General features: G+C 43.5%; 1 long non-coding RNA gene across 2 annotated transcripts; it reads right to left on the bottom strand.

Moving 5' to 3' along the window:
• Nucleotides 1-5675: 5675 nt before the first annotated feature.
• On the bottom strand, nt 5676-18837 carry LOC112226566. 2 transcript variants are annotated; one of them, XR_002949762.2, is made up of 8 exons: nt 18783-18827; nt 18587-18663; nt 18199-18246; nt 17227-18104; nt 16823-16931; nt 7620-7687; nt 5835-6305; nt 5676-5718 (listed from the first exon to the last, which is right to left on the bottom strand). It is a non-coding gene; the product is annotated as an uncharacterized LOC112226566 (long non-coding RNA). The 2 variants fall into 2 exon arrangements; XR_006080244.1 differs by having other exon boundaries at nt 5835-7687; nt 18783-18837.
• Nucleotides 18838-19129: the final 292 nt, after the last annotated feature.

The raw sequence follows: 19129 nt of genomic DNA, 5'->3' as shown, positions 1-19129 counted from the left end.
CCATCATGTGTATCAACAGACCATAATAAACAGCGGTGAGAGGCAGGGTGATTCCCAAATGGCACCATACAGCGCATTACTTTTGAGCTTTGTTAGTCATAAGTCGAGCACTATAACGAGAACTATAATGTCATTCGGGACACAACCTGAGTTTGGTTCAGCAGCTCCCAGGTGGGGGGACTCAGTGGAGCAGGTTAGTTAATCTGAACCAACATCAGGCAGATGCTATAAGTGGAAACCAGGGCTGCGTTCCAAATGGCAACCTATTCCCTACATAGTGGAAGGTTTCTGACCAGGGCTCTGGTCATTATAAAAGGGAACAGGGTGCTATTTGAGACCCAGGCCTCTGTAGAGATTGAGGCCACAGAACCACAGCAGAGCGGTACTCTGCCCTGCAGGCACATGATCTGAGCCAGCTGCCCCTCCGTAAACACTAAACACCAGCTCCCACTCCTCCCCTCGGTCTGCAACACCACAACACAACACACTGCGGCTGCACTGAAACAACACAGGAGCAGAGGAGTCTTCAGCTCATATTCTACTGTGCAAACATTCAGCTACTTCCTAGTTTCAGGTATTATTTTTAATTATCAGAAGCAACACCAACAGGGGCAGAGACTAATAATATAATATAAATAGCTAATATTCCACCATGCAAACATTAACTGCTTCTTCCTTGCTTCAGGTATGAATTAAATATGACAAATAATAAGCATAAAATCTAAATCTGCCATTTATTCGTGATAGAGCTAGCTAGGAAAGGAAGCCACATGAGACATGCAGAGAAAGAGGAGAGGGGAGAGAAAGAAAGAGAAAGAAAGAAAAAGGGAAAGTTGTGGAGATGAGTAGAGGCAGAGAGAGAAAACACAATGACATAAACAGATGGGAAAGGGCAAGAACATCTACATTTCCATGCCCAGGCTGGCACAATGCAGCCCTTCTCCTCCCCCTCCTCCCTTGCAGAAGCAGACACTGAAGCTCAAGCACAGGTCACATCACAGCCCACTCACTTCCACAACATTCATTCTGGGTGTGTGGCCCAAATGGCACCCTATTCCCTGCATAGTGCACTACTTATGACCAGATGTGCTCTGGACAAAAGTAGTGCACTATATAGGGAATTGGGTGGCATTTCAGACACATACAAACACCATGTATGGCATCTCACTAGCTTCCCAGAATGCTACAATCCTCTTTACTTCCTATAATGACCATGTGTCCATGACTCTCTTCTCTGGCCTGAGTCTTCTTGTAGTGGATTGATTCTTGATTCCGTCTACTGACTTGTGGAGTTTCATCATCTAATGCAGGCTGGTAAATGCATCTGTTTTGTACTGCTCCTTGAGCTGTCAACCCGTTTGCATTTTATAATGCACCAGACGCTCTCCTTGCTTCGTCCTTGTTCTTCTGCACATACACCGTACATTTAGAAACGTTACACTGATATTCTGCATAATAACATGTCTTAAAGAAATCGCATGTCTCGTTGCTGTGTTTTGCAATGTTTCTGCAGGGAATCTTGTTTTGTGTGGGAGTGTTAATTTGAATCTGGTGAACTGTTGAGATGTCACAGTGTACTGTTGCACACTGTAGTGTACTGTAATATTTGTAAGAGAGGAATTGTCAATATTTGTAACCTAGAGTTGGGATATTTTTGTAAGGCCTATTGGGTAGACTAGAATTAACCTCTTCAGTTCCGAGGACACAATCAATGCGAGCAGCAGTGGTGGAAAGTACCCACTTGTCATACTTGAATAAAAGTAAAGATACCTTAATAGAAAATGACTCAAGTAAAAGTGAGTTACCCAGTGAATTACTACTTAAGTATATTTAAAACCACACCTTTGACTTACTCAAGTATCAAATGTAAATGTGATTGGCAAAATATACTTAAATATTGAAAGTAGAAGTACAAATATTTCAAATGACTTATGTTAAGCAAACCAGAAGGCACCATTTTCTTGTTATTTACAAATAGCCAGGGGCACACTCCCAACATGTGTTTAGTGAGTCCGCCAGATCAGAGGCAATAGGGATGACCAGGGATGTTCTCTTGATACAGTAAGTGCATGAATTTTGCAGTTTTCCTGTCCTGCTACCCATTCAAAATGTAAATGAGTACTTTTGGTTGTCAGGGAAACGGTATGGAGTAAAAAGTACATTATTTTCTTGAGGAATGTAGTGAAGTAAAAGTAGTCAAAAATATTCATAGTAAAGATCCCCCAAAAAATGTAAGTAAAAATACTTTAAAGTACACTACTTAAGGACTTTACACCACTGGTGAGCAGCAATGTTAAGAGTTTACTTGCCTTCAATAGTGTAATGGGGAAAAACAGAAGGGCATTTATCCTTACATTCTGACATTGGTAGGGGGCATCCTAAATTGCCCCCTATTCACTATATTAGTGCACTACCTTTGACCAGAGCCATATGGGAAGTTAGAGCTTTGTTGACTTCGACAGTATTCAAGTCTCTGCGTACTGCTAGGATTATGCAAGTGTTATTCAACTCTTCTGAACTCATCCTTATTGCACCAGGTGGCTCATAGGACATCATAAAGGGATCTCCATTTCACTCACTGTATGAATGATACACCTTAAAGACAAAGGATAATGGCTCATACATACTTAGAACAAGTTTTAAAGCATACTTGCATGTTTCAGGTAGTGTTACTGAGATATGCATTACAAGTGAATACCGAAGATTAGTCTTCAATGTCTTGGTGTTCTCTATACTGTATCGGACGATTTCCTGAACACAGATGAAATTTAGAACAGGATTAAAAAGCATAAGTGTTTTTTATTCCAGGGCTAGTCTTAAACTGTGTCCGGGAAACCAACACTATCAATCGATAAAATGAAGCTTAGGCCAGGATAAAATCAACACCCAATATGTTTGATATTATAAAATTAGCAAAGCCTTTATTCACATTGTCATTACTGTGATTTATTTGTGTCATTGAAAACCGGGGAACACATCCTTTATTTATACTGTTAAGTATACGTTCACAAAAATGAGCCTTAGGCTCAACACCAACACACACAAAATGTTGACATTGGCAGAGCCTAAACCAGCACCTGGATATAGACACTGCTGTGCAGAGTTTAAAAAAAAAATGTATCGACAGAGCCTTGTTCAAGTTTACCATAACATTTATTTTATATATGTACAAATTGAGATTTCACCCGAGTCATTGGCGACTGGCCGGTCCGTTGATGAGGTCAGTAGTAGTCCTCAAGGTCAGCTTTGTCTCCCTGATTCTGAACAACCTGCTGCTCCCTGTACAAATCAGCAATCTGAAATGGGACAGAACAAAGAAATCAGTGAGGGGGAGAGGGGATGAATGAGACAATTAGAAGCTGAGGATAAGGTGGCCATGATGGTACGAGGGCCAATTTATATCAAATTACAGGGGGATAAACACAGAATGCTGGTAATGACTACTATTTTACAAGGCCGAGAAAGATCTTCTCCCTTCATAAATGTTGGCTTTTATTTCTCTCTTCCACATGTAGCTACTGTAGATGAGGGTTTTTCTCTCAACTTGAATGTTCATCTTCTTCCTCTCTGAATTGGTGGAATAAAATGTACTGTGTGTATATATATGTGGGAGAAGCTGAAACACAGAGGGGGGAAGCATAGATCTAGAATGAAAGAAAACTGGCACCCTATTCCCTATTTAATGGACTACTTTTGCCTGGGAATAGGGTGCAATATGGATGCACCCTCTGTCTCTGAACGTAGGTTTCATCTATAGAATAGGGTGTCTACCAACCCTGCCCAGAGTGGGTGAAAAAGCGCTTTGGTGATGAGATTTCACTTCCTTGTGTTATAAACTACATTTTACCAAGACAAATATGATTATAAATGTTCTGAATCATTAGTGGGGTCTTTCTCTAACATTTCATTAACAGTATATCCAAAAGGGCAGAATGTGTAACCTCTGATAATAATAATAACAATCACAAAGCTCCGTTGAAAGAGCATGCAGCAACTTGAGGATTTTACATTTTGTGGTTCGTCTTCAAAGTTGTTTCCACGGGTCGCAAAAAGCGAAATTAGCAGGGCACGAGCTGAATTTAAATGTAAAAGGCTTTGAAAAGAAGCTTGCGGTATTCTCAGTGCTCTGTTGACATTTCACAGATGTGGGAAATCTTTTAAAAAAACAGGAATTTCACATTAATGTGAAACGGGTATACCAAAATATAAAAGTACTACATGTCATGTCTCAAAATCGATATACATCTTACCTCTACATTGTTTTGAGTCCTGCGGATTTGAGAAGAGAGATGGCGAGTTCAACGGGAAAATGAGCCTGTCAAGTAGCCTTTATTCCCACACAGCATCCAGCATCCAGCCTAGCTGATGCGATGCTGTGCAATTATTTTGATTTACTCACCCTAATTTTGGCCATTCTACAAGGGTAAAAACTCCAATAACTTTTGAATTGATTATGATAGGGGCATGAGGTTTGAACCATTGAGTTGACCCATTTGTCAAAATACCCGTTTTTGATTGGACAACCTGCATAGAAAAACATTTGGGAACGCAACCAGAGAAATACAGAACTACGAGATACACTGTCACAGCAGTGTCATCAACTACCGGTCTTCCTGAAGTTGTGTGCTCTGGCTTTTTATCATCTCGGATCCTCAGGAAGCGTGGGAACCGAAGAGAGATGCCCTTCTCTGGGTCACACTGGGAGAGAGGAGAAAATACATGAATCGCCAGTAACAGTATTCGGATAGTTCCAAATAGATAGTTTGTCAACACTTCAAACAACTATCCACTAACCCTAGCCCTTATACCCTAACCTGAGCAAGCGGTTGAATCTCTTCTCTGGGTCACACTGGGAGAACACCAGAGCCAAAGAAAAGATATGAATCATCTTTTCACCTAAACTTGTCTAACTTTTGCTGCCACTAAAGACATTAAAACGGAAGACTATTGTGGGTTTTCCTTTCACAGTTAATACGCTTTTTAAACCCTGCACCAAAAGACTGGAGGTTGAAGAACTATTGATTCAAAGATGGCATCTCTTTATTTAATCTAACATAGTACCACGATATCACAGCTTTGTTGAGTACTAATGCAAAGCACAGATTAGGACCCATATCCACAAAGAGCTTTGGAGTAGAAGTGGTGAATAAGATTTTTGGACAGCACTGCTACTCAGACTGAATACGGTCCTGAGATTTTGCCTAAATATTTGACTTAGGCCTATAGGAGTGTGTTTTTAAGCTATGGGTAAACATGGTCGCTTCATGGTAGGTCTCTTAAATAATATAGTTTTTAAGGGGAAGAAAAAAGTGTCATGATCATCATGAGAAATTTGAGACATAAAAATGTGAAAATGTACCAGAGAAATTTCACAACATCCTGAGACCTAAACATTTTAGATTTGCAGAGGGGATTATTGAGTTAAAGATTCTGTTGTGGTTGCTTTACTGGCTGGCCCTCAAAGATGAAATTGCATTGAATCAAATTATTAACTTCCAAATGACTTTAAACTGGCTTGAAATCCAAATATTATTAGTACTGATGAGCCAGTGTACAAGGACTAGTTCTACTAACCAATCCCATGCCAGCCTTGTAGATTGGCGACAGCGATAGGTCAGCACACTTCACTTCCCATACTTGCACGGCATCAAGCCACACATCAGGCTCTGTTGATAGGTCCACACAATGATAGGGGTGGGGCTTGGGCAAAATGTGCTCCTGGAAAAGACAATGCCTTCATAGTTAATTGGGTCTAAAGACTTGGCAGATTCGCTTGAAGAAACTCTGCGCTTCGCATCAAACGAGCATAGAACACAAACATCTCTGTATTGTACCTTTAAGAATTTGTACTGTTGCGCCAAATCTTCATCCTTGAAACCTGTCCCAATCTGCAAAGACAAAATAACTTGAAAAATATATCCCCCTGTTGTAAGCCAGATGAGACATTTAGCAGAGCAGAATAACAAAGAATTGTGAAAGAATTCCCTGTGCAAAATACCTTTATCCTATTTGGACTGAGGCACTGTGTCACATTTCAGAGAGGCAAACCAACCGAGACAAAGAAAGACAAAAAGTCACCTCCTAGGCAAGGAGGTACACACACAGACATAAGCAGACATACGCAGACATACAAAGACACCCCTGACACGCACACAGACAGATCTTGCAGACTGAGTGGAACTATTCATTGTCCTCATCGTAGCGGGCGAGCAAGAATCCTTCGTAGGTCCCTATTCTCTTGCCCTTCCCCAGATACGCTCCAATCACACACAGATCCACTGTCCCCCATCCAGATAGTCCTTCAGCTAGACAGAGAGACAGGGATGAATGGTAGGTTTTCATGCGAGTAGATATGAGAGTGTAAATGTGTGTGTGTGTGTATACCAGTGGTTCCCAACTCCATGTGGGGTCGCCTGATATGAAAATGGGGTCGCGGGAGAATTTCCAAACCCCCACACCCCCCTCCCCAACAAAATACAAAAAATATATAGTATCATCTTTGTATCTCAAATCATTGTAATGTGGTTCATCTTAAAAATGAATATGAATATGATGAAAATCAAATTCAACCAGAGTGCCCTTGATCCTGTGAAAAGGCCACACTTGACCGTTGCACTTTAATCATTCCCAGGCCCGATACGCCATGAAACCACACACTATTGCAGAGACTTCAAATTTACCGGCCGCAATAGATACGGTGTAAACTGTGTGGGGAGGCAGAGTCACAGAAACTCACATCAATACCTTTGCCAGACAACACTGTTAAACAAATCATTCATGCTATTGCTAGCAATGAAGAAGAAACTGACTGAATGACCCAAACTCCAAACGGACGTTAGTTGTGAGAGCTGAGATGCCCATGAATTGCCTTGTTTTCTATAGATGTCGGGGGATGCTATTCACGAGGACACAATGTTCTGTCTCACCATTACCGAGCATGAAACGGCACAGGGGATGTTCAGTGTGCTGCGTGGCTAACAGATTCCATATGGGATCAAATGGCTGGCTTTTGCACAGATGTGGCTCCATCGATCACGGGACGGAGGTCAGGTCTCTGCTCTCTAGTTATGAATGTGTCTGCCTCTGCCATATGAATGCGTTGTATGATAACCCGAGAGCAACTGGCGGCAAAAGAGCTGAGCACAGAACTCGGAGATATACTGTAGCAAGTAACTTCGATTGTAAACTACATCAAACCACACACTGGTTCGCATTAAAACCAGAGGTGAGGTGCGCACTGTAGACCACGCCCGCTGACTTTGAGAAGTGCTAACGCGACATGCATCAAGCACACCCATCTCATTAGTTGTGGTGAGATAAGATACATTTTTTCAGACTCATTTGCAAATGACTCATAGCCCCACATCAGAAGTATGTGATGTGGAGTTGAGAAGACAAATCAAAAATACTGTTAGAATGTTTTCCAATTGACTACCATAGCCCCAAATAAAAGTAAACTTTGGCTGTTAAATCACATACATTTATTTTCCCACAAGGTTGGGATGCGAGAATTTTCACATATCAAAATGGGGTCGTGGGTCAAAAAAGTTTAGGAACCCCTGGTGCATATGTGTGCGTGCATGTGTGGTTTGTGTACGTGTGCGTGCATATGCGTGTACCTTGAGTCATTTGTGAGGGCGCTTGGCGATTTCATGTGGCATCTTTCTCCAGAGTCTTCACCATTAGTCTGAGGATTCAACCAAAAATCACACCACAGGAGGACATACAATTAAGAATACATCCCAAATGGCACCCCCTTCCCTATATAGCGCAAATGCTTATGACCAGGGCCCATAGGGAATAGGGTGTCATTTGGGACACAGCCTAAGACATTCATTAATAAACAACTTCACGAGAGGAGATCACAGAAGACAGGATAGACCTCCCACAAACACATGGTTGGCTCCCGTCTCCCTCCCTCCCACACACACACACACACACACACACACACAGCAAATAGACCGATCCCACACTGACACACACCTCGAACAGACTACTCCATCAACTCAGCGATGGTGTCTGTGTTGTCTGAGTCAATAGCGCAGGCGAACACAAACTCTCCCTCCTCGAAGCTCTCCTTCAGTAGGGCCCTGTGACCCAGGGGGCGCTTTACCAGAAACTGAGACACACACCACTGAAATTGCAAACATTAGAATCAATGTCTAATGATTCAATGTCTAATATATTACACTAGCATCCTGTGCAGGGGGTGTACCTCAGTGTTCATTTTGTCAACGAAAAGTGGCGAAAATATTAGTCTCACACCTATGTGTTTATTGTAACAGCCGTGTATATTCCCCCTCAAGCCGATCCCACAACAGCCATCATGGAACTTCACTGGACTTTATGCAAACTGGAAACCATATATCCTGAGGCTGCATTTATTATACCTGGGGATTTTAACAAAGCAAAGTTGAAAACAAGGCTACCTAAATTCTATCAGCATATTGACTGTAGCACCTGCCCTGGAAAACACTGGATATCACTGCTATTCTAACTTAGGCGATGCATACAAGGCCCTCCCCCACTCTCCTTTTGACAAATCTGATCAACGTTGGTCTGACCAATCGGAATCCACGCTTCAAGATTGTTTTGATCACGCAGACTGGGATATGTTCCGGGTAGCCTCAGAGAATAATATCAACATATACGCTGAGTTGGTGAGTGAGTTTATAAGGAAGTGTAAAAGAGATGTTGTACTCACTGTGACTAGGAAAACCTACCCTAACCAGAAACCGTAGATAGATGGCAGCATTCGCACAAATCTGAACGCGAGAACCACCACATTTACAACGCAACTCAGACCAGAACATACCGGACCTATTTCTCTCTCCCTACCCCCAGATTTCAACCGAAAGCTCTGGACATTTACACCTGGATCACGCAGCTAGCTAGCTGCTATCCGTGTGACTATTGGCTTACGTCGATCCCGGAGCAAACATCAATTATTCCAGAGCTAGCCAGCTGAAGAGTTCCATCAGCCACTCCTGGGCTACAATCACCTATCCAGACGCGTTTTACTGCCGATGCGGAGCCCCACCGGGGCTTCACGACTGGACTACCAACGTTATTTGCCCGAGGGAGTTATCCAACTGGGCCCTCCTTCGCAACGTTACCTGAACGCCCATCTGCGGCCCGCTAATCGTTAGCCGTCTTATCGGCTGCTATCTGAATAGATCTATCGGACAATTTTTCCTGGGTCACTATAACCATATCTATTTTGCCAATTGGATTGATTCCCTCTACCACACGGAACCCCACTAATCTACCGACGGAAACGCACGAGGTGGCTAAAAACAGACCTCCATCCTATGCTAGCTTGAAACCGATGGCCCGGCTAGCTGTCTGAATCACCGTGACCCCAACGAACCTCACTACTCACTGGACCCTTATGATCACTCGACTAAGCATGCCTCTCCTTAATGTCAATATGCCTTGTCCATTGCTGTTCTGGTTAGTGTTTATTGGCTTATTTCACTGTCGAACCTCTATTCCTGCTCCTGCTCATTATACCTTATTCAACCTTTCAGTTCCACCACCCACACATGCGATGACATCACCTGGTTTCAGTGATGTTTCTAGAGACAATATATCTCTCTCATCATCACTCAATACCTAGGTTTACCTCCACTGCATTCACATCCTACCATACCTTTATCTGTACATTATACCTTGAAGCTATTTTATCGCCCCCAGAAACCTCCTTTTACTCTCTGCTCCGGATGTTCTAGACGACCAATTCTCATAGTTTTTAGCCGCACCCTTATCCTACTCCTCCTCTGTTCCTCTGGTGATGTAGAGGTGAATCCAGGCCCTGCAGTGCCTGGCTCCACTCCTATTCCCCAGGCGCTCTCTTTTGATGACTTCTGTAACCGTAATAGCCTTGGTTTCATGCATGTTAACATTAGAAGCCTCCTCCCTAAGTTAGTTTTATTCACTGCTTTAGCACACTCTGCCAACCTGGATGTTCTAGCCGTGTCTGAATCCTGGCTTAGGAAGACCACCAAAAAATTCTGAAATCCTCATCCCTAACTGCAACATTCAAGATAGACAAGATAGAACGGCGAAAGGGGGCGGTGTTGCTATCTACTGGAGAGATAGCCTGCAGAGTTCTGTCCTACTATCCAGGTCTGTACCCAAACAATTTGAACTTCTATTTTTAAAAATCCACCTCTCAAAAAAACAAGTCTCTCACCGTTGCTGCCTGCTATAGACCACCCTCAGCCCCCAGCTGTGCTCTGGACACCATATGTGAACTCATTTCCCCCCCCAACTATCTTCAGAGCTCGTGCTGCTAGGCAACCTAAACTGGAACATGCTTAACACCCCAGCCATCCTACAATCTAAGCTTGATGCCCTCAATCTCACACAAATTATCAATGAACCTACCAGGTACCACCCCAAAGCCGTAAACACGGACACCCTCATAGATATCATCCTAACCAACTTGCCCTCTAAATACACCTCTGCTGTTTTCAACCAAGATCTCAGCGATCACTGCCTCATTGCCTGCATCCGTAATGGGTCAGCGGTCAAACGACCTCCACTCATCACTATCAAACGCTCCCTGAAACACATCAGCGAGCAGGTCTTTCTAGTCGACCTGGCCAGGGTATCCTGGAAGGACATTGACCTCATCCTGTCAGTAGAGGATGCCTGTTTTTTCTTTAAATGCCTTCCTCACCATCTTAAATAAGCATGCCCGCCTCCTGTGCCATCAGAGACTCTGGGTCCGCACCCAGGCTCTGTCGTAACCAGCCGCGACCGGGAGGTACGTGGGGCGACGCACAATTGGCCTAGTGTCATCCGGGTTAGGGAGGGTTTGGCCGGTAGGGATATCCTTGTCTCATCGCGCACCAGCGACTCCTGTGGCGGGCCGGGCGCAGTGCGCGCTAACAAAGGTTGCCAGGTGCACGGTGTTTCCTCCGACACATTGGTGCGGCTGGCTTCCGGGTTGGATGCGCGCTGTGTTAAGAAGTGCGGCTTGGTTGGGTTGTGTATCGGAGGACGCATGACTTTCAACCTTCGTCTCTCCCGAGCCCGTACGGGAGTTGTAGCAATGAGACAAGATAGTAGCTACTAAAACAATTGGATACCACGAAATTGGGGAGTAAAAGGGGTAAAAAATGTATTAAAATAACATTTAAAAAAATAGGCATGCCCCATTCAAGAAATTTAGAACCAGGAACAGATATAGCCATTGGTTCTCTCCAGACCTGACTGCCCTTAACCAAAACAAAAACATCCCCCGTGATATGCAACTTTTCAGGGAAGCTAGAAACCAATATACATACACAGGCAGTTAGAAAAGCCAAGGCTAGCTTTTTCAAGCAGAAACTGGCTTCCTGCAACAACAAAAAAATCAAAAAAGTTCTGGGACACTGTAAAGTCCATGGAGAATAAGAACACCTCCTCCCAGCTGTCCACTGCACTGAGGATAGGAAACTGTCACCACCGATAAATCCACTATAATTGAGAATTTCAACAAGCATTTTTCTATGGCTGGCCATGCTTTCCACCTGGCTACCCCTACCCCAGGTCAACAGCACTGCACCCCCCACAGCAACTCGCCCAAGCCTTCCCCATTTCTCCTTCTCCCAAATCCACTCAGCTGATGTTCTGAAAGAGCTGCAAAATCTGGACCCCTACAAATCAGCCGGGCTAGACAATCTGGACCCTTTCATTCTAAAATGATCTGCCGAAATTGTTGCAACCCCTATTACTAGCCTGTTCAACCTCTCTTTCATGTCGTCTGAGATTCTCAAAGATTGGAAAGCAGCTGCGGTCATCCCCCTCTTTCAGACTCACATCAAACATCTCCAATCCAAAGTTAAATCTAGAATTGGCTTCCTATTTCACAACAAAGCATCCTTCACTCATGCTGCCAAACATACCCTTATAAAACTGACCATCCTACCGATCCTCGACAATGTCATTTACAAAATAGCCTCCAATACCCTACTCAATAAATTGGATGCAGTCTATCACAGTGCAATCCGTTTTGTCACCAAAGCCCCATATACTACCCACCACTGCGACCTGTACAGTCTCGTTGGCTGGCTCTCACTTCATACTCGTCACCAAACCCCCTGGCTCCAGGTCATCTACAAGACCCTGCGAGGTAAAGTCCCCCCTTATCACCATAGCAGCACCCACCTGTAGCACACGCTCCAGCAGGTCGCTCTGGTCACCCCCAAAACCAATTCTTCCTTTGGCCGCCTCTCCTTCCAGTTCTCTGCTGCCAATGACTGGAACGAACTACGAAAATCTCTGAAACTGGAAACACTTATCTCCCTCACTAGCTTTAAGCACCAGCTGTCAGAGCAGCTCACAGATTACTGGACCTCTACATAGCCCATCTATAACTACCTCTCCCCCTACTGTATTTATTTATTTTGCTCCTTTGCACCCCATTATTTCTATCTATACTTTCTTCCACTGAAAATCTACCATTTCAGTGTTTTACTAGCTATATTGTATTTACTTCGCCACCATGGCCTTTTTTTGCCTTTACCTCCCTTATCTGCATATAGACTTATTTTTCTACTGTATTATTGACTGTATGTTTGTTTTACTCCATGTGTAACTCTGTTGTTGTATGTGTCGAACTGCTTTGCTTTATCTTGGCCAGGTCGCAATTGTAAATGAGAACTTGTTCTCAACTTGCCTACCTGGTTAAATAAAGGTGAAATAAAAACAAAATGTAACCATGAAAAGGTGACTGGGAATATGGCTGAATACAAAAGTGTAGTTATTCCATAGGGAAGGAAATCAAACAAGCAAAATGTCAGTGTAGAGACAAAGTGGGGTCACAAATCGATGGCGCAGACATGAGACGTATGTGGCAGGGTCTACAGAAACTACAAAAATATACAAAAAACAGCCACGTCACCGACGTCTTGCTTCCAGACAAACTAAGCACATTCTTTGCCCACTTTGAGGATAATACAGTGCCACCAATGCAGCCCACTACCAGGGACTGTGAGCTCTCCTTCTCCGTAGCCGACGTGAGTAAGACATTTAAACGTGTTAACCCTCGTGAGGCTGCCGGCCCAAACAGCATCCCTAGCTGCGTCCTCAGAGCATGCTCAGACCAGCTGGCTGGTGTGTTTACAGACATATTCAATCTCTCCCTAGCCCAGCCTGCTGTCCCCACATGCTTCAAGATAGCCACCATTGTTCCTGTACCCAAGAACGCAAAAGTAACTGAACTAAATGACTATCGCCCCGTAGAACTCACTTCATATCACCTCTACCATGCAGGTCACCCTAGACCCACTTCAATTTGCTTACCGCCCCAATAGGTCCACAGACAATGTAATCGCCATCACACTGCCCTAACCCATCTTGAAAACAGGAATACCTATGTAAGAATGCTGTTCATTGACCATAGCTCAGCATTCAACACCAAAGTACCCTCCAAGCTCATCATTAAGCTTGAAGCCCTGGGTCTCAACCCCGCCCTGTGCAATTGGGTCCCTGACTTCCTGATGGGCCGCCACCAGGTGGTGAAGGTAGGAAACAACATCTCCACCCCGCTGATCCTCAACACTGGGCCCTACAAGGGTGCGTTCTGAGCCCTCTCCTGTACTCCTTGTTCACCCACGACTGCGTGGCCATGCATGCTCCAACTCAATCATCAAGTTTGCAGACAACAGTGGTAGGCCTGATTACCAACAACGACGAGACAGCCTACAGGGAGGAGGTGAGGGCACTCGGAGTTTGGTGTCAGGAAAACATCCTCTCACTCAATGTCAACAAAAGGAGATGATCGTGGACTTTAGGAAACATCAGAGGGAGCACCCCCGTATCCACATCAACGGAACAGCAGTGGAGAAGGTGGAAAGTTAAGTTCCTCTGCGTACACATCATGGACAATCTGAAATGGTCCACCCACACAGACAGCGTGGTGAAGAAGGCGCAACAGCGCCTTTTCAACCTCAGGAGGCTGAAGAAATTTGGCTTGTCACCTAAAACCCTCAAACTTTTACAGATGCACAATTGAGAGCATCCTGTTGGGCTGTATCACCGCCTGGTACGACAACTGCACCTCCCACAACCGCAAGGCTCTCCAGAGGGTGGTGCGGTCTGCACAATGCATCACTGGGGGCAAACTACCTGCCCTCCAGGACACCTTCAGCACCCGATGTCACAAGAATGCCAAAAAGATTATCAAGGGCAACAACCACCCGAGCCACTGCCTGTTCACTCCGCCACCATCCAGAAGGCGAGGTCAGTACAGGTGCATCAAAGCTGGGACTGAGAGACTGAAAAACAGCTTGTATCTCAAGAGACATCACTAACTCAGAGAGGCTGCTGCCTATGTATAGACTTGAAATCATTGGAAACGTCAATAAATGGATCACTAGTCACTTTAATAATGTTGAAATATCTTGCATTACTCATCTTCATACTGTATTTTATACCATCTATTGCATCTTGCCTATGCCGCTGTCATTGCTCATCAATATATTTATATATTCTTATTCCTTTACTTAGATGTGTGTGTATTAGGTAGTTGTTGTGGAATTGTTAGATTACTTGTTAGATATTGCTGCACTGTCTGAACTAGAAGCACAAGCATTTTGCTACACTCGCAATAACATCTGCTAAGCATGTGTATGTAAACAACACAACATGATTTGAGTCAGTGGCAATTGACAAGATTACTAAATAAATCGAGGGGAAAAAAACAAAATTAAAAGGATCTCATTTCGGTTCACAAAAACAAGACTAGATTAAATTATCTGTGTGACTAAAACCTGACTAGTAAATGGACTGGACAAGAGTTGAGAGATTGAGAGCTTTTTTGTGTCATTTGTTTGGTCCAATCAAAAGCATGCATGACATTAGTAGAATTGTAAGGCTTAACTTTGATTACAATACATCTACAATATGTCAAGAGGCAGGGCTCTAGACGGCAGCCATTTAGTCACATTTTGCGACCCTTTAACTTGACTGTGTGAGTTACATTTTTTATTGGTTGCATCAGTGGAAGCTGAAAATTCATTACATGGTCACCCCACTCAAAAGTTTAAAAATGTCCTATTTTTTGGCTGCTAAAACCATGATTTGGTCAAACAGTAAAGTGCATTATCCTCATGGTTCCAGTAATGAAATTGTATTCCCAGCCCCTGGGCATGTTTCCATGGGGCCTACTGCTGTGATGAGCGAGCCACTTGATGTGCGCTACGGGAGAGAGAAAAAAAGCTTCTGATTGTACATTTAAAAATCCAATTTGGGAAATTCATATCTTTGGAAGCAACTACTGTTGTTCTCAGCTTTCTGTGGATATAATTTATATTTGTCATCTCTTAATATTGAGCTCCAAAGCAACTATTTTACAACCAATACATTTGATTATTCTTTAAGATGCGAAGCATGCAATTCCGAGCGCATAGGGTCGCAAGCTACAACGTTTAGGACATTACATTTACTGTCTAGAGCGACTTACATTGAGTGAGTGCATACATTTTCATACTGGTCGCCCGTGGGAATCGAACCCACAACCCTGGTGTTGCAAGTGCCATGCTCTACCAAGTGAGCCACAAGGGACACTAGCAGTGGATATTATATTTAGGGTTAGCAATCTATGTAGTTGAATCTACATAAAGTTGTTCATACATGAGTTGTCATGCAGTCATGCAAGTAAATTTGAGTTTACTTCCTGTGGTGAATTAACCCCAAAATAAATTTGCCTATGATATTAGTGCACATAACAATTAAGGCAAATTACTCTCCATTGAACAACAAGTCAGAAAATTCTGGAGCCCTATTTTAATAGAAAAATAAAAACAATACTCTATTGTCAACCCACAATTAATGACAGACACTGGATTAGGTAGCACATCAACATATGTTGAATCATGCATTCCTGCTTGGACATGTTAGATGAAACAACTTCTTTCTCAAAAAGCCTACCATCTCAGTAGTCTATTACAGTCTAAAGCACTGTGAATGACTTCAATTACACGTTTTTCTATTGCGTGACGCTGTGGGAAAAAATGGGTGTGAATCATGGGCTGGTGCAACCAACTGAAAAAGTTCTGGGAAATGTTAGTCTGAAGCCCTGACAAGGGGTGTGATTTTATCATCTGCTGCAGGTAAATGCATTCTTCTGGCAATTTGGCTGTTGAGAAGAGAATCATGCGATAGGATGTTATGCAGAAAGATGTAGGACAAGACCATGCATGCTTGTGCACATGGAAGTCAGTGATGTGTTTACTAAAGGTTAATAAGGCCATTTTTTTGTAATTTAATGTGCTCGACTAAGACTTAATGATATTTCAGTCAAAATGAATAAGACTAGACTAAAACTTGAACAATAAGCTGCCTCATGCTACAGAAAAAGGAGAGGCCATTCTGACTGGAACAAGGTTTACTTAATACATGACTCCATAACTCCCATCAAATCAACGTGCCGAATACAACAGGTGTTACAGTGACATGCTTATTTAATCATCATCCCAACTCACCTCTCCGTTGAGATACAGCAGGTCAACAGCAACCTAACTAAACATGACCATACACCTACACACCAAAAAGAGCATTCAAAACCTAGATCTTTTGGCCCCTTCACTCAGTATATTTTTGCAGTCAGGGGGCTTGTGTACCCCAATGGCCACCTCAGAGGTAACTCCCGGCAGGTCTAACTTGATGAACATAGAGAGCATGGTAGGAAAATGATCCACCAGCACTGCAGACAACTTGTGAACACAGCTGCCTGGGCTAATCACCCATCCAGCTGTTATGAAAATAATTACAGAAACCAAAACCATGGATACCGACTATTGTCCCTCCCCTTATTTCTCTTTCCTCTCACCTTTCTCTTCCGTGTGGTGAGCACCTGGAAAGGCTGGATCTGTTTATTTTCTCTGTCCCAAGACACAGCATCAGAGTCATGCACACAGGACACCATACTCCTTCTTTACCTGAGGGAGGGAGGGGTGTGATAGAAATGGGGGAGGGGAAGGCAGAGAGGGAGGGAGAGAGAAATATGGAGCGGGAGAGAGAAAGAGGGGAGCGAAATAGAGGAGATAAAGAGAGGTATTATTCATGAAGTGAGCTTATGACCATGAAGGGGCTAAGATGCTGGCTGAGTGTGTATCCCAAAATGCATCCTATTCCCTATATAGTGCACTACTTTTGACCAGAGCCTTATATAGGGAATAGGGTGCCATTTGGAATGCATACAGAGTGTGCTAGTGTTGAGAGGGTTACTATTACCGTGGGAATACGAGAGATGATATCGGGATATTTGGTCATATTGTCTTCCTGGTTGCGACTGAAAATACGCACTTCCCCATTCTCCAGAATATGGATCTGCACAAATACAATAATCAATAGTTATCATTCAACTAATAACAGTGAGCTTCCTATCGTATCTGGAGAGTAGAGAGAGAGGCCATGTCCAAGGATTTTTCTCAATCGATTCTTCCTCGCATCCTCTCTCCTCACCCCGTTCTCAAAACCCACCCACTCTTCTACTCCAATATGGTTGAGAATAATTTGAGGAGATAGAATGCTAGGAATCACAGAAAGACAAATTGACAGAGCCCAACTGTATGACAGAAGCTCCAGATGCCAGCATCTTAGGGTTCCATCTGCTGGCCATTTCAGGAGTCACACTGCAGTTTAAAGGCACAAAGAATAGGTGTCACACTGCTCTCTGGGTGAATCTCAAGTGAATTTCCATTGTATTTTTCGGACTCCTGGCCTCAATCTTCTCGACCTCCTCCTCAAAACGCATTGGAGAAGGTTCTAGCGGAGGAAAACAGATCTTCTGCTCCAATGTGCTTCGAGAATGTGAGGAGAGAGGTTAGGAGAAATTGAGGAAGGATAAATAGAGAATGAGAAGTTACACTGCTCTCTCCAATGCCTCCACTGGGAGGGGCTAACACAGCCCAACAGCATCATGTCTGTTTTCTAACTAGGGCACACAGTTGACACACACACACACAGTAAGTGGGCATGTGAGAAAACAGACACCTGTGCTCTTTCTCCGTCATACTTGTACTCGCAGGTGAAGGTGGCTTCGTCGGACCTCTTCATCCCCTCTCCTACACCTTTGGGGGGTTGAGCCAGCATGGGTCTCAATGGCACACCTGAGGTGGGGGAGAGGAGGGTGTCATAAATCATCACACACACACACAAAGTACTGTACCTGGGGTGAGTTTGCAGTGGTTGTGCAGTTCATACATGCCCTCCACCAGTACTGGGATGATGACATCATAGTTGGGCATCTCACTGGAGTGGACAAACAAGAAAACATCATCAGGAAGAGTCAGTCAATAGAGTGAATCAGTGTGTCCCAAAATGGTAAACATGCTCCACTCTAAATCCTCATCTAAACCAATACAAATAAATAAAAAAATGTAAAAGGTGCTTGGAACTAAAAATGCATGACATAGACATTTTAACAGAAGGCCAATAATGAGTGCAGACCAACAGGTGTTAAGTACATCCCAAAAGGCACCCTATTCCCTTTGTAGTATACTGCTTCTGGCCAATAGGGCTCTGGTCAAAGGTAGTGAGCCATTTGGGAGACATGCTCAGGTTGACCAGTAGTAAAGTGAAGGCAGATTACCTGACAATGTTTCTGGCCTCAGAGAAGCGGCAGGCTACATAGAGACCTTTGATGATGTCAATCTTCTTATTCATGGCCTGCAGAGAGAGCGCCAAGAGATTCAGAGGGAGCGTGGGAAACAAAATGAAAGAGGATACAGAGAAAAGGAGCAAAGAACTACCACAGGACTAGGGTTTATGTCCCAAACGTCACCCACCTTCAGAAAGTATTCAGAGCTCTTGATTTATTCCACATTTTGTTGTGTTACAGCCTAAATTCAAAATGGATTAAATATTATTATTTTTTGCTTACCCAGCTACACACAATATCCGAAATTGAAAAATTGAAAACAAGTTATATATACAGACATCTCTCAATTACATAAGTCTTCACACCGGAGTCAATACTTTGCAAAAACACCTTTTGCGGCGACTACAGCTTTTGTATGCCTATATCAGTTTTGTACATCTAGATTTGGGGATTTTCTCCCATTCTTACTTGCAGATTTTCTTAAACTCTGTTTTAGAGCGCATGTCCATGACTTATAGACAATGAAACTAATTG

Source organism: Oncorhynchus tshawytscha, linkage group LG28 (assembly GCF_018296145.1).
Source record: "Oncorhynchus tshawytscha isolate Ot180627B linkage group LG28, Otsh_v2.0, whole genome shotgun sequence".
In the NCBI taxonomy this organism is placed as follows: Eukaryota; Metazoa; Chordata; class Actinopteri; order Salmoniformes; family Salmonidae; genus Oncorhynchus; species Oncorhynchus tshawytscha.
Note: the sequence above shows the minus strand (reverse complement) of the source record. Positions and strands in the feature narration are given on the sequence as shown.